Source organism: Bison bison, unplaced genomic scaffold, assembly GCF_000754665.1.
Source record: "Bison bison bison isolate TAMUID 2011002044 unplaced genomic scaffold, Bison_UMD1.0 scf7180017864376, whole genome shotgun sequence".
Taxonomy (NCBI): domain Eukaryota; kingdom Metazoa; phylum Chordata; class Mammalia; order Artiodactyla; family Bovidae; genus Bison; species Bison bison.
Window position 1 is genome coordinate 8,862,679 of NW_011494948.1, and position 7,068 is coordinate 8,869,746.

The 7,068-nt window shown below is 42.7% G+C and overlaps 1 non-coding gene across 1 annotated transcript; it reads right to left on the reverse strand.

Moving 5' to 3' along the window:
* Positions 1–1,453: 1,453 nt before the first annotated feature.
* On the reverse strand, positions 1,454–1,525 carry TRNAH-GUG. Its single transcript has one exon. It is a non-coding gene; the product is annotated as a tRNA-His (tRNA).
* Between the last annotated feature and the right edge of the window lie 5,543 nt (positions 1,526–7,068).

Genomic DNA, 7,068 nt, shown 5'->3' on the forward strand with positions numbered 1-7,068 from the left:
CCTGAAGAGATTCAGAGTATAAAATGGTTTTGAAAGTCTGGGAGGAAACAATAAACACATTTTTTAGAACATTACATTCTGAGGGTTAGCAACCTATGTGTGTGTGCTAAGCCACTTCAGTTGTGTCTGACTGTTTACCACCTCATGCGCTGTAGCCTGCCAGGCTCCTCTGTCCATGGGATTCTCCAGGTAAGAATACTGGAGTGGGTTGCTATGCCCTCCCCCAGGGGATCTTCCTGACCCAGGGATCAAACCCTCATCTCTTATGTCTCCTTCATTAGCAGGTGGGTTCCTTACCACTCTCACCACCTGGGAAGCCCTGGTCAATCTAGGTCCAAAGTCAAATAGAAACGGTTCTCTTTTTGTTTGTTTGTTTGGAAGAGATGGGCAGTATTTATTGCAATTTTTCTAGAATATTATTTCTAAGAATTCACTGATTCTGAAAGAACTAAATAGAATCTGTGCCTACCCGGAGCATATATTTTTATTTGAAATCCTTTTTAGTGTTACATAAATAACAAACAAGAGTTTTTGATAGGCCATCCATGAAACAGAGGCTAAAGGCTTTAAAAAATACCTTCTAGTGAGCAGTAAACTTCATCATTACATACTTATATTTGACATTTTCAGGCTGTATTGTTCATGTTTTTAAATCCTGGAGAAAGACTCATTAAAGTTGTGTTACTCACATTAATTCAACATTTAGCCATTTATAATACAAACCCCAGTCTTTTGGAAAATGTCATTAAAAAAGTTTCACCATATATGGACATTATTTATTGCTTGAGCCCCATTGTCTACTTAGAATATGCCCTTTATCAGACCCAAATGCCCACTTCAGAGAATCTCATTTTGAGCAACAACTGGCTCCTTACATTATCCAATGAGGCAGGAAAGTTAAATTACAGCCAGTTCATATCATAGAAACAAAATGTTTCCTGCAATTACTGATAAGGGACAGTTCATTTTCTCTCTGTCATCCTGAAAAAAAAAAAAAAAAAAAAAAAAAAAAAAAAGAAAGAAACCTCCTAACAACAATTCATGCCTGGTTAAACAGGATTTCCACATCTACCGCTGATATCTTTCCAAATAATTCAGGGTTGTTATTACTGTACAGCCCTGGCAAGGCTCAAAAGCAAGCAGACTTGACGAGTCTGCTCAAAGCAGAGCTTAAGTAGTTGTAATTAATAATAATTACATGCCCACTACACTCCAGTCTTATCATATTATCCGTCAAGGCAAATAAAAAAACCCACACACAACACACTTGCACCAGGGTTAGTGCATTAATAAAGACACTCTGCATATGTCATCTTTCTAAAGTTTAAAATCTTTGCAGTGGTTTCTGTTTGATTGATTTTTATTATTTATTCTATGTCTGGTTGCAAAATTTTATTGGATGGACTTCAGCTTGGGATCTGTGCTATTCTCTTTCAAAAGTTCTCTCCCCTCCTGCCATGACTCGGATTCGAACCGAGGTTGCTGCGGCCACAACGCAGAGTACTAACCACTATACGATCACGGCAAGCTACAGGGGAGCTGAGCACCAGGATGCCTTTAAGAGCCATTGCAATATTAAAATTTGTGGAAACACTGCCATCTATTGCCTAAATACATACATTTTCTTAACACCGGCGAAGAGGTTGCAGTAATCTCCAATTATTGAAAGGAACAATAATGAAGTGATTGAACATGAAATGAATATTGTCTCCTTGGCTGATGGGCGAAATTGTATTATATAAGACTCACTGGACTCACTGTCAAGAAATGATAATCAAAGTAACCAGGCTTCAAGATCCCAGCCTGTTGACTCATGCTTCCTACTTTTAACCAATTATGAATACAGATTTCCCACCCTCAACCGCCACCACCAATTACATTGCATTAAATGACATATGAATCTGAGCCTCTTTTGTGGTTTCTCCACCACGAGCCTTCTTTCCATGTGCTTAGGCAGCAGAGATATAAAAAAAATATGGCAAGAACAGAATGGACTGAGGACCTGAGTGAGTCAGGAAGGCTTGCTCTTCCTATTAGAAGCCAGGGTGAGCATGCTCTGACAAAGGAAAGGCCTTCTTTCAAACCCATTGATCCCTAAAGCTTTTTTTCCCCCCCCTGGGATATTTAGGTCTTGAAGTCACAATAATGCAAAAAAAAAAAAAGATTCCTAATAACATTAGTTTCCTAGTTTCTTCCACCCAAAGAAACTGGAGAGCTCCATGCTAAGGAAGATTCAAGGAGGCATTTTTAAGAAATTTCTTTGTTTTAAAAATTAAAGCAGTCTGGACAAGATATTCCCCAAAGGTTGAAAACCATAAGAGAAAACACATCAAAACCCTCTTTCTAATCACTGGAGTGTTAAGCCTTCTGAATGGAGAGGCCCGGAACGGCTGGGGTAGCTGGCACTGTATATAGGGTGGCAAGGACTGAATTCATCTGTTGAGTGGGTGCCAAGAAATCCAGTGCTTCTGAAAAAGGGGTATTTCTGCAGATAAAAGATTCAGACACAAACGGTCAGCCCCCCCCCCCCCCCATCGCCTATAGCACCTTCTGCACATGTGCATGCTAGTCTTTTCAGTTGTGTCCCACTCTGCAACGTTATGGACCCGCCAGGCTCCTCTGTCCATGGGATTCTCCAGGTAAGAATATTGGAGTGGGTTGCTCCCCTCTTCCAGGGGATCTTCCCAACCCAGGGATCGAAGCTGAGTCTCTTATGTCTCCTGAATTAGCAGGTGGGCTCTTTACTGCTAGCACCACCTGGGAAGCCCATAGTCCCTTCTATCTTCCTTCAAGCTCTCACAAGTCCATTATCCTTCCATGGCAATGGAAGTGCTGCCCTGAGTCCCTGAGCCTGCTCTCTGGCCTGACAGGGAATACAGGTGGGTGAATCTGGTCAAAGGTCACTTTTTGGCAGGGTGCAGAGCATGTCTTCTTGCAGGCCAAAAGGAGGTTTCTGAAACACTATCTTTCGTGTTACACCCTCATACTCTTTGCTATGGGCACATACCAACAGAACAAAAGGGATATCTCTGTTTTTGTTTTTGTTTTAATTTAAATCAACTCTCAGAGTACAAATTGTGGAAACAGATTTTCTGAAGTCTGTATGCAGGTCAAGAAGCAACAGTTAGAACTGGACATGGAACAATGGACTGGTTCCAAATTGGGAAAGGAGTACGTCAAGGCTGAATATTGTCACCCTGTTTATTTAACTTATATGCAGAGTACATCATGAGAAACACTGGACTGGAAGAAACACAAGCTGGCATCAAGATTGCCGGGAGAAATACCAATAACCTCAGATATGCAGATGACACCACGTTTATGGCAAAAAATGAGGAGGAACTAAAGAGCCTCTTGATGAAGGTGAAAGAGGAGAGTGAAAAAGATGACTTAAAACTCAACATTCAGAAAACTAAGATCATGGCATCTGATGCTGGGAAAGACTGAAGGCAAGAAGAGAAGGGGATGACAGAGGATGAGATGGTTGGATGGCATCACCGACTTGATGGACATGAGTTTGAGCAAGTTTCAGGAGTTGGTGATGGACAGGTAAGCCTGGTGTGCTGTAGTCCATGGGGTGGCAAAGAGACGGACCCGAATGAGCCCCTGAACTGAACTGTGGCTGTGCCGCTTATTAAATGGGGGAACTTGAGCTGCTCCTTAACCCTTGTGCCTCAGTTTTTTCATCTGCAAAGTGGAGATATTATGGTACCTACTTCATAAAATTCTTCCAAGGATGGAATAGGTAATGACATGCCCCAAACTTCAAGTAGGCCTGTCACATAGTAAACACTGTAGAGATGGTAGTTCTTTTATTTTGTTTAAATATATTTTCAAAGGAAATTTTGTAACATTCCATAAATTAAAAAAAAAACAAAACAAAAACAGGATCATGTTCCTCAGAGATCATTATAAAATAATCTATGAAAACAAAATAGAATTAGATTCTGGCCAAACATTCTGAGCCCAAGCTCAGCTCTCCGTTAAAAAGGAAGGTGGGCAAAGTAGGAGAGCTGTTAAAAGAAAACAGCCTCTAATCCAATCTTCTCCTCAGCTCATCTGAATAGCTGGGAGGAATGTGAAAAGGGAATAACTTTCCCTTTAAAGGATGCAATACGATGGTGTCACGGTCATTACCACCCCTCAGATTACCTCACACATTATGTCTGTCAGGCTAGGTTATGCTATGGTAACAAAACCCAAATCTTAGTGGCTTAGAATAAAGAAGGCTTTTCTGTTGCTGGCGTTCCATGTTCACTGCTCTGTGTCTCCTGACTCCAAGACTCATGCTAAAGGAAGAACTTCTTCCAGGAACACTCCTCGCTGTTTTACAAATGGAAAGAGCTCTGCAGTGTCTGAAACCAGCAACTAAAAGCTCTTCTCAAAGCTCAATGGCTAGAACTGGTCACGTAACCCTGCCCTGCTACAAAAGTACCAGGAAGAGCGCTGGGCCAGATGCCTGCAAGTCAGAGTTGAAAGTCTTGGGTGAACAGGATTCTTGACTTCCAGCCATGGTACTAGTGGAAAAGCAGCTTGGGGAAGTCTGGGAGGATGCAGACCTCAAGACAGACACGACTACAGAGCAACATTTCTGAACACAGGAGCGAGGTCCAGCCTCTGAACGGGGTTCACCACATAGAGCTTCTCTTGGGTGTGTATATGAGCTTCCTCTTAGTTAGCAATGTCAGTCGTCTCGTGGTAGACTCTGAAATGTTCCCACCTGTTAAAGTGGAGTGGGCTTTTGTACAACTACCAGGCTTTCCTCCTGACCAGCACTGCCTTGTTAGACATATACATTCAGATTTCTTCTATAAACACCAATATGTACAACCCCCCTCAAAGTAGTAAATTGATGAAATCAAAACATGGCTTCTGATTGCCTTTTCAACTCATTTGTAATATATTGATGACTTTATTGTGTCAGCTTTCATGTTATTATCACCCTCCCACTAACACATCTCCCACAAACTATGGTTGGGGACCAGCTATAGTTCAGTCATTTTTCTGAATCTTAAAGATTCAAGAAAGAATAGGAGAGACATGTATCACTATTTTAAACAGTTCTGTTTAGTGAGACAGATACAGGTGAATGACGGTTAAATAACAAGATAGAATATGTAAGGTGATGTCATGAAAAGGAACACACACACACACACATGTATACTGCTTAAAGTTAGCTAAAATTAGACTGAAGCAGAGAAAGCCAGGGAAGGCATGGTACTTGGTGGAGAACCAGAGTGAAAGAGTGAGAGCGAGAGGGCCTGCTTTCCATGTCCTTTCTCCAGTCCTTCTACCTGCGTAATCTTGGGCTAGTCACCAGACCTCTCTGGATCTCTGTTTCCTCATCAGTAAGGTGAGGGGAATTGGTCTAGAGGAGCTGTCAGATTGTTCACACTTCAAATGCGAACATATATTTAATTTAGAGAAACACATTCACAAACAATCTGTGCTTAGTCACTAAGTCATGTCCGACTATTTATGACCTCATGGACTACAGCCTGCCAGGCTCCTCTGTCCATGGGATTTTCCAGGCAAGAATAATGGAGTGGGATGCCATTTCCAACTTCAGAGAAACTTCCCAACCTAGGGACTGAACCCGCATCTCCTGCATTGACAAGCTGATTCTCTACCACTAAGCCATCTGGGAAGCCCTCACAGAGAGTACCCAAGTGTAAAGATTTTGAAGGGAAGAAATCAATCAAAATAGATGAGTCCTTATAACTATACTGTTTTCCTTAAGTTCACAGAAGCTGTCCTTTTTGTCAACTTCTAAATGTCACAAACCTCATTTCCCTGCCCATGGCAACATATTTTAAATACAGAGGGGTTGGTCTTTTGATTTAAGTTGTGTGTAAAGAAGAATTTCTTGCTGGTGAGGAGCATTTAGCTACAGGTTTCATTCCCAAAGAAGAAGACTGCAGCCTTCCCTTTTCAGGAAGTTCTTAAAAATAAGACTTTTAGGTAAGAAAATAAGATTTTAACCAGCGTTGTCTCAATGTTAGAAGGGATGGAGCAACAGCCTTCCTGCCTTTCCTCTCGCTGCCTGAACACAAGATGCTCTTTCTGATGGAGTCGTTACTTTCTCTGATTTTTCATAATGAATTCTAACAGGGGAGCGGGGACTGACAAGAGGCCCTGGGACTGGGGGAGGCCTCCACCTCCCCAGCTGAGTCCTTCCTCCAGTGTCGCCCCTCCTATCTTTTTCCCAGACTCGGCTCTGTTTTTCTCCTCCTCATCCTGCTTCGTAGCTTGCCTACTCCCTCACTGGGGGTAGGGAAATGACAGTCAGATCCATCACTGGGCTGGAGGCCAGGCAATCCGCTGGGTTGGGACTGGCCTAGTGCCCAGTTTTCAGACAAAGACAGGTTGGGAACCCCCTGCAAAGAAGTCCCCTCCCCTCCCAAGCCCCGTTTCCAGTCAGGCCCCAACCAGCCATGACCTTATAGGGACCTTAAAAACCACTCTTTTCTTGGGTTCTTTCTGTAACTTCAGCCCCATACCAGGGAACAGGGTTTGTGTGTATGTGTATGTGTGTGTGTGTGTGTGAGAAAGAGAGAGAGAGAGAGAGAGAGGAGGGCGGGGAGGAAGGGAGGGAAAAATGGAGGGAGGAGAAAGCTGAAAACTGGGTACACATACACAGGGGCATTCGGTATCTGTGAGAGAAACAAAGATGGCTCGTACACAACACTGAGAATATTTTCAGGGGGGAAAAACAGTGGCTGACAGCAGAGGAAAACCAGGTAAATTGCAGCTGCCGATTTTAAACTTTCAAGCATTTCACATGCTGAAAGTGAAATGACCTTACATGTGACCATCTCCATAGTGTTCCCGGCATGTATGAGAAAATCTTTGATTATGAGATACCACAAAACACGAGAGAAAACGCGTTCTTTTTCATAGTGCTTGTAACCGCAAAATGTTTTAACAGTTTACGTTTTGAAGGGTAAACTGCCTGGAGTGCTTTTCCCCCTTGCTTATTAATGAATTTGATTTAACCAAGGCAGAAATCTTGCTGTGGGGAAAGCAGGAATGGGGGGGTGGGGAGGAGTGGAGGGAGGGGTTGTTGGT